This window comes from Globicephala melas, chromosome 1 (assembly GCF_963455315.2).
Source record: "Globicephala melas chromosome 1, mGloMel1.2, whole genome shotgun sequence".
NCBI lineage: Eukaryota > Metazoa > Chordata > Mammalia > Artiodactyla > Delphinidae > Globicephala > Globicephala melas.
The window spans coordinates 46735848-46751442 of record NC_083314.1 but is presented as its reverse complement, the minus strand read 5'-3'; the positions used below and the strand labels follow the sequence as shown (position 1 = coordinate 46751442).

At 41.9% G+C, this 15595-nt stretch overlaps 1 long non-coding RNA gene across 1 annotated transcript; it reads left to right on the top strand.

Moving 5' to 3' along the window:
- Nucleotides 1-630: 630 nt before the first annotated feature.
- On the top strand, nucleotides 631-15370 carry LOC138842892 (uncharacterized). Its single transcript, XR_011377855.1, has 3 exons — nucleotides 631-711; nucleotides 6144-6212; nucleotides 15223-15370. It is a non-coding gene; the product is annotated as an uncharacterized lncRNA (long non-coding RNA).
- The last annotated feature ends 225 nt before the right edge of the window (nucleotides 15371-15595 follow it).

Here is a 15595-nt window from a genome sequence, read left to right as displayed (position 1 = left end):
CTTCCAGCCTCTGATTCCAGCTTTTCCTGAGGCCCATCTGAATTCCCACCCTTATCCTCTGAGGGACATTTGTAGGCCCTTATACTAAATTTCAGGGTTTGCTTCAGTTTGCTCTACTTAGTTTTGTTGCATATCAAACATTTTTTTAAAATGAAAACTAAAAAGAGCCTTGGCCGATAAAAAATGAAAACTAGATGTGTGCCCCAGCCCAGGACTCTAAAACAACAGATTGCTAAAGAGAGATGGGAGATTCTCAGAGGTGAACACGGCCACCTGGGACACAGGGATCCTAGAGATAAAGGAAATGGAGAGGCAGCGGGACCCCCCCAGGGAATTCTCTCAGGGGGCCAGACACGCACAAATGATAGAAGACGTGGCTCCTGACCAAGAAGGAATCCACAGGCTGGGCAGAGATCAAAGGCAGAGTACAGGGAAAGCTGAAGCCCAGAGTGAGCTGAGGCCGCACAAAACACCAAGGACAACACAAAGAGCTCTCAGTGTCAGAGGAAGAGCAGGGAGGGTCGCTGTTCGGTGCAGACGGCGTCACATCAACAGATGTCCAAAAGCAGAACTCCTCAGCTTCTGCTTTGTTCCCGCGTTACACAGGGAATGAAGACCCAGACTGAGGATGGTGAGGAAGCTGATAGCTGCTCTAAAGAAATTCCAGTTATTTAATCCAGATTCATTAAGTCCCAGGAGCTGAAAGATTTTGTGAGTATGATCCCTAAAACCTTGTCAATAACTGAAGATAAAGTTTAGCAAAAAAATAACATGGAGATAAAGAGGAAGAGGAATCAAAGATAAAGAAGCCCTTGGTGGGGCTTCCCTGGTGGCGCAGTGGTTGAGAGTCCGCCTGCCGATGCAGGGGACACGGGTTCGTGCCCTAGTCCGGGAAGATCCCACATGCCGTGGAGCGGCTGGGCCCGTGAGCCATGGCCACTGAGCCTGTGTGTCCAGAGCCTGTGCTCCGCAACGGGAGAGGCCACAACAGTGAGAGGCCCGCGTACCGCTAAAAAAAAAAAAAAAAAAAGAAGTCCCTGGTGTTTCTAGCCAGAGTGGCTGGGAGGCCGGTGGCACCAGTGGCTGCTGCAGGAAATGGAGGAGATGGAGAGGTCATCCATCCGCTCCCATAGCTTTGTACAAATAAGTCTCAAAGGATGCTTCTGGCCATGTTGTCTCTGCAAGGCATAAATCTGAGATCCCCATCAACATCTCAGCAGCTGGGCAAGAGGAGGCTGGGAGTGGGAGAGGCGGGGTCTCCCATCAGCACACGGGCCACCAGGGGATTCTGCAACATGGCCTTGACTTTCTAGCTGCTTAAAAGCCTAAATATACTGGAAATGTTTCCTCTGTGACCTCAAACAAATTTCTATAAAGGTAAATGAATATCAAAACAAATACAAAAATAGCCAGAAATTTAACAAATGTCTGAGAAATCTGGAATTTGGACTCCCTGGCAGAGTCCTGTGCTCTTCCTCGCGGTGCTTGTACCCCCCAGGGACCTGGCCCTGTGGGCCTCAGCCTCGAGCACATTTTAGCTGAAGGAAACCGGGCCTGCAACTCCGTCTATTCCCTTAGCCATTGCCCTGGGCCCAGGTGCCTTCTCTGATCCCACAGGGGCCCCTTGAATGGTCTAGAATTCTTCTCTGGCTCCGGCTGGGGCACCTTGACAGAGAGGTGGGTGGGAAGCAGATTGTCCCTGCTGGCGGGACTGGAGATTTGGTGACGCCTAGCTTTCCTGAGGTGATTTGTGAAACTACAAATAAAGGACTGCTGAGGTCATTTGCTAAAGTCAAATGGAGACAGACTCTTTTTTTTTTTTTGATACCTTGTTTTTATTTCCTTTTGCTGTATACCAGGACGTGGTATTGCTGCAGCATATGGTCCTATATTTAATATTTTGAGCAATCTCTACAGTTTTTCCATAGTGGCTAAACTATTTATATCCCCACCAACAGTGCACAAGGGTTCCCTTTTTTTCCATCCTCTCACCAATGCTTATCTCTTGAGACAGACTCTTAAACAACTAGATTTTCTCTGCCTGGGGAAAGAAGCAGGTGAATCCTTGCTCCCCAGGGCTTTCATTTTAACTCTGGAGAAATCTGTGTCATCTGCTGAAGCTCCCACTGAGCTGTTTTCAGGCCCCAAGCAGGGACTCTTCGGATAACCTCTCACTCTGGATTCTGCTCCTTGGATCTCCATAGCAACCTGGGTACCAGCTGGAAGACCTGAAATCCAGCAGGGCCCTGCTTACCAGGTCTGAGGAAAAGCACTGAACAGGTGACAAACAGGAAGTCTCCTTTTGCAGAGGTTTTTTTTTTTTTTTCTTTCAAGATGAGTTCTGAGGAATAATAAAATGTGTTTAGTTGACCATGAAGTTAGCTTTAAAAATCAGATTCTTTTGCTCAATTCCAGGACAATGATTAACAAATTGGCTCTCGGTTATGTTTTTAAGTCAAATGTTCACGTTTTAAATTTAGCAATTCAAGGACCAGCAATTCACTTTCATTTTGTTCAGGCAAACGTCACACCCCTGAATTAGCTGTTTTCTAAACTACATTGTGATCATTTTCTTATCAATCTTCATACTTGTCGTTTTAACTGTGAAAAAGAAATGGAGAATTGAAATCCAAGGTTGATATCAAGCTTCCCAATCTGCATACGCTAGTGCCCTCCTAAGCAAAGTCTGACTCAAGGTCCTTGTCCTAAAAAACCCTACATGTGATTGGGGCTGATAAGACGAGCCAGAGTAAAACAATAGGGACAATACCAGTTCAGCTGAAAATATGCTCTACGGTGTGTGGGCTGGAAGCCATTCCCAGAAGATGGAAATGGCTTATGCTTAAGTTCTTAGGACTTTGAACAAATGTATTCAAATTAATTCTTCTTTCCTCCAGAATTCAAGTGTTTCAGTAGATTGGTTGTTCTGACGTGCCATCTCCCATGAACAAAAGGGATTCCTGTTTCTCTTTTGGCTGTCTTTCAGCCACCTGGCTTTCAATAAGATACTCTGTGCTTTTTATAACGTGTGAAACTACAACACCTGTCTAGACCTCAAATGATTCCTCTGGGCCCAGTTTGCAAAATCTCGAGCCAGTGTTTGATTGGTTATCATTATTGCTCTTGCTTCAGAAACTATTTCCCAATCATTTAAGCACCCAAGGTGGGGTTTCTGCACTTCAGCTGCACTCCATGCTTCTGTTCACCAAGAACCCATTTGGGGAGATAAAACCATAGAATCTTAGGTTCTTTTGCTCCCTGTGAACTTGAAAAAGGCTCACCTGTTACGTTTAGCCAATTGGTCCTCCAGTTTAACTCTTAGGACTGAAACCCCCATGTCAAGGGTGAATGAGGGGGATGTTTCCACTTCTATTGGAGGCCGGTGTTAGGGTGGGATGTGGGGAGAGGAGGGGGAGGGGGGTCCACATGTCCAGGTGATGGATCCAGGCTGCAGAAGCCCTTATTCATAGTATCTCTTTTTGCTTGACCCATAGCTGGCCATCAGGCAGTTCTCAATAACCCGAACCCTTTCTCCCTCACCCAGTTCCTGGGTGTCTCTTGAGTCATATTCAGGAATGAGGAAGTAAAAGGGGCTGTGAAATGAGGCTCATTGTCATGTGGTTCTCTTTTCCTAATTTGGTCTGGCAGGCCTGGGCACAGGGGCCTGGGAAACATATATTTCTTGGCAAGGGTAGAAGGGAAATCTAGTGCCTCCTATTTTCCCATTCGGTGTCTGAACTGACATTCTGGATGAAAATCTCCAGAGGACAAGAGCTGAGCTGTAACTATCCTTTCTTTTTTCTTTTTTTTCCTTTTCTCTTCTTATCTGTCCTAGTTAGGGCACATATGTGATTTCTAGGCTTGGAAAATGCATCTTTGCGGTAAGGGTGATGCAGAAGACAAGCAAAAACGTTCACTCCAAAAAGCTGTACTTTTGTGGCAAATATTCATTTTCCCACCAATAGGGATATGCCAAAAAAGTCTATATTTTTCCAAACTTTCTATTTTTAGCCCTCTTTTTCTTCTGGTGGCAGAAAACATAATCTCATTCAGTTCCAGGCATACTCAAACACTTCAAGTTTAAACCTACTCAAATTTCCCTACTCTGAAATTTCCAAACTTTTCTAGGCATCTGTCATTCCCTCCTTTTTGAAACTAGCTACTTCTGGGTTACTTGGCCTTCAGCGTCTCTCTTATCGGTACCCATCCAGCTGGTCTCTCTCCCTTTTTTATCTTTTCAGGGGTGGGGAGAGTGGTAGCAGGGGAGAGGGTTTGGAAGGGGGAGGACGGTGGAGAGCAGAGGAGACCACCGCTGCAAACATTCTCCATCCCTCCACCCTATCTTTCAGTGTTACTTAGGACCATTGCTTTTGAATTTAAAAGCCAAAAATTTGTTGTCTTTCTTCTCTGGCTCCACCATGACAATTCTCCTCTGAGACAAATGGCAGCCTCCTATTTCTCCACAAGAATCTGGGGGAAGGTCACAAAATGACAGGGAGGGTGAGGGACATATCCTCCATTAACACTTCACACTATTACATCATCATCATCATCGCAGTTGTTATTGCGGAGAAGCTCTTCTTTAAAGCTCCACCCCTTCTACTATTGACTCTCAACAGTGGATGCCCCATTGTTGAGCAAAGTGCTCAGGGCCACACCAGCGGCTCATTCTCACTCAGTCCAGGCTGGAACTCAGGGCACAGGGCTCACAGGTCCTCGCTCTCCCAGCAACCTGAGGCAAGGTGTGCTTGGATGGGCAGATGTGGGACCCTGTCCCCTATTGTCCCTCCCTTCCCTTCTCTTCCCTTTCTTCCTTCTCTTTTATGCTCCCTCCCTCCTTCCTTCCCTTCTCTCTTTTTGAAATATAATTTACAAGTAGTCAAATGCACACATGCTAAGTGTATAGCTAAGTGAATGATTACCTGTGTGTGTCATCACCACCAGAGTGCTGCTTCCTTTTCATGGGAGATCATGAGTGTAGTCGTGCAACTGGGACAAATACAGCCTGAATTTGTGCACAGAATGGTCTGACTTTGGTTGCCAGCTGTTTATAGGGGTTTGTGGCTTTTGAATTCCTCAGTTCCTTCCACCCCAGCTCAGATTGCTGGGTCAGAAAGGCTCCATCAAGGAAACTTCCCAACCCAGAGGCCCTGCAGGGTCCTCTCGACCTGCTGGGGAAGGAACTTGTCACCGACTGACCTGTGCAAAGCCCCAGATGGGAGAATCAGTGGGTCTATTCTAGACTCATCAGTCATGTGAATGTCTTGCCCAGGATGAGGAACTACGTCTTCTGGGAGCATCTCAGCGTCACCCTGCTTGTGGTGTGGGCTGAGCTGTGGGGGAGGCCCACACAGCTGCATTCCCTGGTCAAGTACTAGCACAGAGCCACGAAGCAGAATCAGGACTAGGCTATCAGCTGAGAATAGATCTGAGGTTTTTTGATTTCATCCATGATCTTTGATAAGTTTTCTCTACTGCTTTTAGATGTTCCCACAATTAACAGGATCTTGGGTCCCCTCATAAGGCAACAGACCAATTCCTCCAGGGACTTTACTCTGAAAGATGCTCACGGTCAGCTCTGGAAAAGTTGACATTGGTACAACCTTTCTGGAGAGCACCTTGGGATATGCTTGTGATACACTTTTATTCGGCATTCCACTTCAAGAAATCTGTTCTGCTGAAATATGCAAATGTGCAAATACACCCTCCCCCGCAGGACATATACACATTGCAGCAATGTTTATAATGAGTATAATAGGTAAGAATTTTTTTAAAGCTACGCCACCACCAACAGGGAGGTGTTTAGGTAAATTATGATATATGTGCACAGGAATAGAATGAGGTCGATCTACATGTGCTGCTATTGAAAGATGGCCAAGCTACTACAAATAAAGCAACACAAACAAAACAAAAACCTACAGAAGAGTTTCATACCTTTTTGATAAATTAATAAGAATATGATATTAGCACATGTATTGGAAAAAGGGAGAGACTTGCAGGATTAACACTGGTTATCTCTGGGATATGGGAGAAATGCTAGGGGACTTTTATTTATAGCTTTTATATTTTGGGATTGTTGTAATTTCACAATGAGCTTGTATTACTTTTGAAATATGAAAAACTATGTGTTTTGTTCTTTTAAGAAAAAGGAAGAAGTCTTAATACTGGTGAGAGGACAGAATTTTTCCCATGACTGCTTCCAGAAACTCCAGGTTAGTCTATCTACAGAACGGGTCCCAAGGGGAGGGAAATAGTAAAACTGGGGTGGAGTGTGCAATGAAAGTCTCTGCTGGGCCCAGAGACTCTCTTTCACTCAGGGAGCTGGTGGGTGTAGGAAGCAGCCAGTGACCCCCATGATCCCGGCTTCCTGGTGTTCACACCCCTGTGCAATCCTCTCTCCCTGAATGTGTGCTGGACCTACTGGCTTGCTTCTAGTGAACAGAACACAGCAAATAAAATAAGCCAGTAATAACTAAAATAAAAAGGAGGAATAAAAAAATTTTAAAAAACTGAAAAAACATGAAAAGAAAAAAAAAGAATACCACAAAAGTGATGGGATGTCCTGTCCAAGATTAGGTGACAGAGGCTGTGTTTCCGTCTTGCTAGCACTGTCTCATCCTCTCTCACTCACCCACTCTGATGAAGTCGGCTGCCATGTTGTGAGCTACATGACTGAGAGACCAGTGTGGCCAAAAGGACAGCCGCTGGGCAACAGCCCGTGAGAAACTGAGGCCCTTAATCCAACAACATGTGCAAAACCGATCCCCCCCTTAGTTGAACTTTGAGCTGAGGGCACCTCCAAGCCCTACGCCTTGAGAAAGACCCTGAGCCAGAGGACCCAGCTGAGTTGTGTCCAAATTCTCGACCCACAGCAGCTGCGAGATGATAAATGTGTGCCGTTTTCAGCCTCTCAGTTTTGTGATAAGTTTTGAAGTGATAGAGTAGGGAAACGAACGTGACCTCCTACTCACTCAAATGGGGCGGAGTCTTTGGGGGAGGGGGCAGTACCTTGTTAATTTACTCTACCTGTGTGAGAAGGTCACCTTTTAAGACTTTCACTGGCATTTCTGAATTTGGAAAACAAGGGTATTTCCAGGGAAGGTAGAGATGCCTTGGGGAATGATGCTCCGCCTCTTTGTACAAATGTTTCATACATCCGGGGTCTTCAAATGTGAATGTTGGAAAGAAGTATTTGTGGTAACCAGCCCCCAAGATGGCTTCCAATCCTCCAAACCTCCTGGTATTCACGTCCTCGTGCAGCCTCACAATGAGTCAGAGCTGACCCGTGAGACCACCAGAGGGCATGACTGTATGTGACTTCCAATGTTAGGTCATAAAATTGCAGCTCTTGCCTTGCACACTTGGACAGTTTTCTCTGGTGGAAACCAGCTGCCATGTCATGAGGACACTCAAGAAGCCCTGCTCTGAGGTCCATATGGAGAAGAATTGAGGCTTCTTGCCAAGAGTCAACAAAAACTTGCCAGCCTTGTGAGGGAGCCACCTTGGAAGCAGATCTCCAGCCACAGACAATCCTTCAGATGACTGTAACACTGCTTATATTTGACTACAACTTCATAAAAGACTCAAAGCAAAATATACTCAATAGGGCTTCCCTGGTGGTGCAGTGGTTGAGAGTCCGCCTGCCGATTCATGGGACGCGGGTTCGTGCCCTGGTCCAGGAAAATCCCATATGCCGCGGAGCGGCTGGGCCCGTGAGCCATGGCCGCTGAGCCTGCGCGTCCAGAGCCTGTGCTCCACAACAGGAGAGGCCACAACAGTGAGAGGCCCGCGTACTGCAAAAAATATATATATATACATATACTCAATAAGCCACCACCAAATTCCTCACCCACATGAATTGTGAAAGATAATAAATGATTATTATAGTTTTAAAAACAAACAACCCAATCAAAAATGGGCAGAAGACCTAAATAGACATTTCTCCAAAGAAGACATACAGATGGCCAATAGGGACATGAGTAGATGCTCAACATCGCTAATTATTAGAGAAATGCAAATCAAAACTACAATGAGATACCACCTCACACCAGTCAGAATGGCCATCATTAAAAAGTCTACAAATAATAAATGCTTGAGGGTGTGTGGAGAAACGGGAACCTTCCTACACTGTTGGTGGGAATGTAAGGTGGTGCAGCCACTGTGGAAAACAGTGTGGAGGTTCCTCCGAAAACTAAAAATAGAACCACCATATGATCCTGCCTTTCCACTCTTGGGCATATATCTGGGTAAAACCATAATTCGAAAAGATACATGCACCCCAATGTTCATAGCAGCACTATTCACAATAGCCAAGACGTGGAGACAACCTAAATGTCTATCGACAGATGAATGGATAAAGAAGATGTGGTATACATACTCAATGGAATATTACTCAGCCATAAAAAAGAATTAAATAATGCCATTTGCAACAACATGGTTGGAGCTAGAGATTATCATACTAAGTGAAATAAGTCAGAAAGAGAAAGACAAATACCATAGATATCACTTATATGTAGGATCTAGAATATGATACAAATGAACTTATTTACAAAGCAGAAACAGACTCATAAACATAGAAAACAAACTTGTGGTTACCAAAGGGGAAAGGGGGTGGGGGAAGGATATATTAAGAGTTTGGGATTAACAGATACACACTACTGTATATAAAATTGATGAACAACCAGGGCCTACTGTATAGCACAGGAAATTATGTTCAGTATACTGTAATAAACCATAATGGAGAATTTTTAAAATGATTATTGTTGGTTTTAGCTACTGTGTTTTAATTTGTTATGTAGCAATAAGTAACTACATTCTTGGTCATCTTTATTGTTTAACATTCATTTATTCAACCAACATTTTCTGCACATCTGCTATATATTGGGTAACTGCTAGACAGGGGAGAAATATGATGAGCAAAAACAGACGTAATGCCTGTTTTCATGGAGTGGACCATTTAGTAGTGACAAAGATAATCAGATAATCATATAAATTCATGTAAATTACAATAGTGTCAAGTGCTACACAAGAAAAGGGCTATAGCTACTCAGGGCTATGAAGGGGACCTAATTTAGATCAGATGGAGTTAGGAAAAGTTTTCCTGAGGAACTAAACTGAATGAGGAGTGAGTTAGGTGAATGGGAAGGGGAAGAGAAGAGCATTCCAGGCAGAGGAAGCAGCATGTGCAAAGGCCCTGTGGCTGGGGCTCAGAGATTGAGGAGGAGCAATGAGGCTCAGAGACAGAGGCTAATACACACAGAGTTTTGTGGCCATGTTAAGGAGTTTGGATTCATACTAAGACCAATGGGAAGCCTTTGAAGCCTTTTAAGAAGTAGAGAAATATAATATGATTTTGATTTTAAAATCTTTTATTTAAATCTGACTGTGTAGAGAATGGATTGAAAGGCATCTGTGAGGAGTGATCTGTGAGGAGATCAATGATCCTCAGTGAGAAGGTTGTTTCAGTAATCCAGGTACTGTTACCATCAAATAGCATGTTTACAATTCCCAAGCACAGTCAGGTTTCTTCTTATTATTCTTTACAAAGAGTGAGTTATATAGACATAATTTTTGGCCTCTCGGAGCCTATCGTGTAAAAAATCAGCAATGGTAGGGTCAAATGGGATGACATGCAGACATATAAGATAGCTGGAAAATTGAGAAGTAACTCCAGCAAAGACCGAGATCAATCAGTCAATTAGTACAGAAAGAAAATATAACTAACATTTCTTGAAAATCCAATAGATATGTTAGACATTTGACACTCCTTATTGATTTATGCCCCATAACAACTTTATGCTGCAGATGACATTGTATTTACAGATGAATACACAGGCTCAGAAAGGTTAAGCAAATTAACAGAGATCACATAGCTTGTGTGGTCTGTTTGTTCCAAAGTAAAAGCTTGTTTTATTCCACCATATCACCTGTATTTCTTATAATATTCCATTTGAAGTCCTTCATGTAGTGGAAAAAGTTTTGTTTATAACCAAACTCTTAAATTCTAATTGATCACTGTAATGTATATATTTCTCTAGGCGATATAATTCTCCAAGCTAACTTCATTAAAATGGGGACTATACCAATATTCATGCATTCATCATTCAACAAAAGGTGCCTTGTCCTTCAATAACATATATGAGGGACCCCAATTACATGCAAGTTTTATAAAGTGACCAGAGATAAATAATCCATGGACTCTGCCTTAGAAGAATCTATTTATGAAACACATATTTATTGTTTTCTGGAAGAAGAATCCCCTGTTTCTGAAACTTTTCTCTTTTATGTTCCATCCACGGAGTTACTGTGATACTTCGCATGTTAGTAAAGTGAGATCCAGACGACTACTCACAGTTGATTGGTCCAGAGGTTGGTTCTAGACTCAAGCTGGGCCAATCAGAAACCTTCTCTGGGACTTTGGAAGTTGAACTGAGAAAGAGAAGTCAGTCTTGGTCTGGGTGCTTGAACTTCAAGATGGAAAACTTGGGGGGCTTCTGATGGACACGTTTTGTCACTTGACTGGTAAATGAGAGGAAGCTGGTTGGTAATAAAAATAAGAATGGAGCAGACCTGCAGAGAAATGTAGGTATCAGTTTTAGGTAGTAGGCACATAAGGTTAAGCAAAGCTTTAGTTAATATCATCTTCTACAGCATTGGGTAGCACCATTTACGCTGATTTCCTATGAGTGGCACGCCTTAGAACGCAACCCCAATGAATGGGGTCCCCGGGAGTTGTGATATTAGACAGTCCTATTTTTAGTTGGAGATGGGGTGTAGATAAAGGCCAGGACCAAATAACTCAGGTATTGAATATAATTGAATGGCACGCGTACTGTCACTTCACTCCTCTAAAACCCAGTGCAGACATCACTAATGATCATGGTTCGCCTTCCTGCTGGCTCCCAACATGTCCTACTCAGCACAGCACTCCAGTCACCATTAAGCAGCATGTGCCTTGCCTATATACTTCCTGATCCAACAGCTGTAGCATGTCATTCATAAATGGCTTTGTCTCAGCAGCAGATGTTTTTCCCTCTAGCTAGAACAAACACTGGGGATTATATCCAAATTAAGGAAATCTTTTGCTTTTTGTTTGAGGACTAAGAAAATTGGAACCAATGTTCAATCACTTAGTGATACCATGATATCAGTTAATTAACTTGTTTTAATACCTGAAAAATAAGGATTGAATCTTACATACACCAAGTAGCCCCTGGTTTGTATTGGGTTGGCCAAAAGGTTGATTTGGGTTTTTCTGTAACATCTTATGGAAAAATCCGAACGAACTTTCTGGCCAACCCAATGGATACTTGATTGAATGACAGTGAATTGTACCTTAACATGTGAAATACTTAGGGTAGGGTTAGCTGTCCATCTTAAGAAAACTACCCTCAAGTCCTGAAAAAGGCAAGCAAGCTAGTCAATTAGGAACTCTGTGGGACTTCTGCCTGAGGACCAACTAATCACTGGGATCCTTAAATTTGGAACTGTAATTATTGAGAAGGAAAAAAAAATGAATGTTTTCAAATAAAAAAATCTAAAATTGAAGATCATAAAAACAATAAAGGAAACTTTAGAAAATTTTTAATTTTGGAGCTGGGAAAACCTTTCTAAGTATGACTTGAGCACTAAAAACTATGAATGAAAAGATTAATAAACTCAATTATAGAAAAAGGAAATAACTTTTTTCTTCATAATAAAAACCATCATAAAGTCAAAAGACAAACTGCAAGAAAATATTTGATATTTCTATGACAAATAAAAGGCTTATATCCCTATGATAAAAAGAGCTCCCACAAATCGATAAGGAAAAAACCCCATCAAATTGGGCAAAGGAAATATAGAAATAGAAAAGAAAACTGGCTCTTAAAACATATGAAAAGATGCTTAACCTCATTTACATGAAAAGAAATGCAAATATATGATATCATTTTTTTTAACCTATGAGATTTGCAAAGATATAAATGTCTGATTACAAACACATAGGGAAGATGGGCGGAGGGGAACAAACGTCCTCCTACATCACCAGAGGAAGTGTCATTGGTGTTCTAAGGAAGGCAATCTATCAAAATTATAAATACGTACGCTTTGACCTAAAATTTCACTTTTAGACATTTATCTGTAAATAGGTTTGAACATATGTAAAATGGTTTATGCAATGTTGTTAAACGTTAATTCATCGTAGCATCATTTATAATTACAAAAGATCAGAAACCACCTAAATCAGTAGGGAAATGGTTAGGTAACTTATGGTACATTTATTTATACAATAGAATATTACAGTCATAAAAGGGAATAAGGGAGTTCTTTAGGTACTGACAGGAAATTATTGCCAAACTATACTTAACGAAAAAGCAAGGTGCAGAACACTATTTATAGTATGCTAGTATTTATATAAACAAAGGGGGAAATATATAGGCATTTGCTTATAAATGCATACACTATATCTGTAAGGATACCCAAGAATTTAGTAATATTAGTTGGTTGTTAAAAGGGGAACTGGTGGGGGAGGGGAAAATAACCACAGTACATCTTTTTTGTCTTTTGGATATTGAACAATACAAACCAATTTATTTGAAAATAAATAAGTAAATTAAAATTTTAAAAAAGATAAAATACACTGACTTTTAACTCAGTCATCAAATAGAAGAAAAGCTTAATTTAGAGGTTCTTCTGGAATCTTGGTTCAATTTTTGGATAAACAAAAGGAGGCATGGTGTTATTCAGTGGCATTGTCCATTTACAGCATTCAGGACCCTAAGAGTGGACATGATTGGAAAATCTTAAGTATAAATAGTCAGGAAAGGTGGTTATAAGTTCATGGATGCTATTTAATCATTTTTACCTTTAAGGAAAACAAAAAGCATTGGGACACATCTCCGATCTTAGAAGGTGATGCCACAGAATAACGAAAGCTGGTCCATTGTAAATTCCCTTGATGCCACTGGCAGTCAGATGTGAGCTGGAATTCTGTCCTTCGGTCACCTTCTCTGGTAACTTGCAGAGCCACACACTGTAACAGCTGCACATGTTACCCACCATGGCTCTAATTTCCACCTGAGGCTGATAAATTTTCTGCCTAAATGTCCACATTGAAGTGAATTGTATTTGTGACTAAACTTGATTGGATCTAGGCTATTTGAACCTAAGGAGGATTTTACTCTCTGCATAGCTCTCAAACTTTTGCTTCTAATATGTTCTCCTATTCAGGCATCCTAGGACCTGTCCATAGAACTTGGAGATATCTTAGTCAGATGATTTGGCTCAATCGATATTTTGCAACTAACAGATATCTGCTGAGCATCAACTATGTCAAGGGATTGTGGAGAATGAGTAAGACATGGCTACTATGACTCCAGGAAGGCCATAGAGTCTTCTGGAAGACTCATAGGAAGGTCAAGAGGGTGTCCTGGGGAACATTAGCTAAATGCTCGGCTGGAAAATGTGTTAAGTCTTAGAAAGCTGGACTGTGGAATTCAGTAGGTGAGTCACATACCATTCAATTTGTATTTCATGTATCCGGCCTTTACGCAACTGTCTCATAGTGAAAGAGATGAAAACATAGATAATTTATGCTTATTCTCTTTAAACATACAAGTAATATAAATGATGAAGGAAAACGGAAATGTAAGTGTGAACTCTGAATCCTCTGGTGCTTGTGGGTCATCAATGTGGGGAAGTAGCACCACCTTGAGGCCGATGAGATGCTGTATTTCTGTGCGTCCCAGGCTTCTGTAGCTTGACGGGCTGGTATAAGAGGCAACTCCATTTTAGTACACAGAACATTTTAATGCTGGGGTTTTCACCTATTCTGTCAGTGATGTTGGGCTGAGGTGGAGAGGCGGGGTGGGGGTGGGGCAAAAATCCATGGCAGGAATACGGACAAAAGAAGCCTTCTTTTAGAGCACTCGTTTCTAAAATGTTCTGAGCTCATTTAATTTGTTTTTTAATTGGGCTTACCTTCCCATTCCTAATCACTTTGGTGCTCTTTTGTACTCCTTTTGTCTATAAGGTTAAGTTATTCGTAAATCGAAAGGGAAAATAACGCATTTAAAAATTGGTCCTAGATTTCGGGTTATTTGCTCAACGGCTGGCCAAAGCAATCTATGGAAATAAAAATCAGCATTTTTGCAGTTTAGAAATAAGCAATTCAAATATTTTGAGTCATTTGGGGAATTGTGGGAGGGCATTACTTAATCTGCCTGAGAACCACATATTTAATTAGTAGAAATGATTCTGAGTGCCTGAGCATGAGCGTAAGATAAACTAATTGGAAAAATGAGGCAGGAGGGTAGAGAGAGGAAAGAGAGGGAAGGCAGTAGATGCAGGGACTGAAGAAAGAGAAAAATAAAATAGAGAAGAAAAGAATTAGGGAAAGGAAAGGATACAAGGCAAATGAAAACAAGAAGTGGGAAGGGTGGAGAAGACAATGGCAGGTTAGAATTTATCCAAACCCAACCCAAGGCTGGCCAACATGTGATGGCGCCATGCACGAGGAACACAGTCAAATATTTGCTGTTGGGTTGGTGCCTGGTGAATGGTGGGTTGGTTCCTTATCCATGCAGTCTGTGATTTTGATCCTGATTTCCTCACACCCAGAGTTATCTCAGGAATTTCCCATTTTCCAGGATTTCTCCTCAAAACTAATCTTCAACTGGCTTTGAAACTGGAATGTGAGAGCACTCCAGAAGCGTGGACAGAAATAAGCTTCCAATTTGGGGTACCTCCAAAATGGAACACCAGGCAATCATATTGAAGGTGGCCAAAGTGATTCCTAGGATCAATTAAGCAAATAATTTTTAGTTTATGACCAATAAACTCTTTAACTTGGCTAATGAAATGAGAGATTGCAGCTCTGGTTCTTGCTAAATGGAATTATGACAAAAACTAATGAAAACAGAACTTCATTAGTTAAAAGACATCATCTATGAAAACATGGAAAAGAGGAACCTATTAAAAATACTGGGTAAAGCGCAAGACACAAGAGAAACTGCATGCTTTGAGAAACCCAACCCTCAGTCACTTTCTTGTAGTGGAGTTATGTATGTTTTGGGAATTGGCCTCTACCTTACTCTTTAGTAACCATCAAAAGGCAAGTAAAACTCACGATATAAAAATAGCAACGCTACGCTTTGTGTGCTACTGAGTATGCCTCTAGCGTAGCAGCACTTCTCCAAATCTTTCTTTTGACTTCTCTGCTTGTCAACTTTTGCTTCGTTTAAGCGCTCCGGAGTGGATTTTACTTCTCAAGAGTAACGCCCAAGCATCAAGATTAGAGATTCCTAGAGAAAGCCCAGTGCTCATCTGTCCTGGAAACACCTGTGTTCCCCAAGCACCAGAGTTGAGAGACAAGTGTGGTACAACCTTGGAGTCAGGCAGATGTGAGTTGGAATTCATTTCCTGCAAACTGTGTGTCTTATGCATATTCTCTAAGCTTCAGTTCTGAAGATAAAGTATGATAAGACTGACACATAGTTAAGTACTCAATAAAGGGTGGCTTTCGTGTTTTAGTCCACCTACTCTCACTCAGAATCTTGCTTCGGAAATTAAAAGCCATTATTACTACCACACGCTGGGGGTACTATGCCTTTGGTTT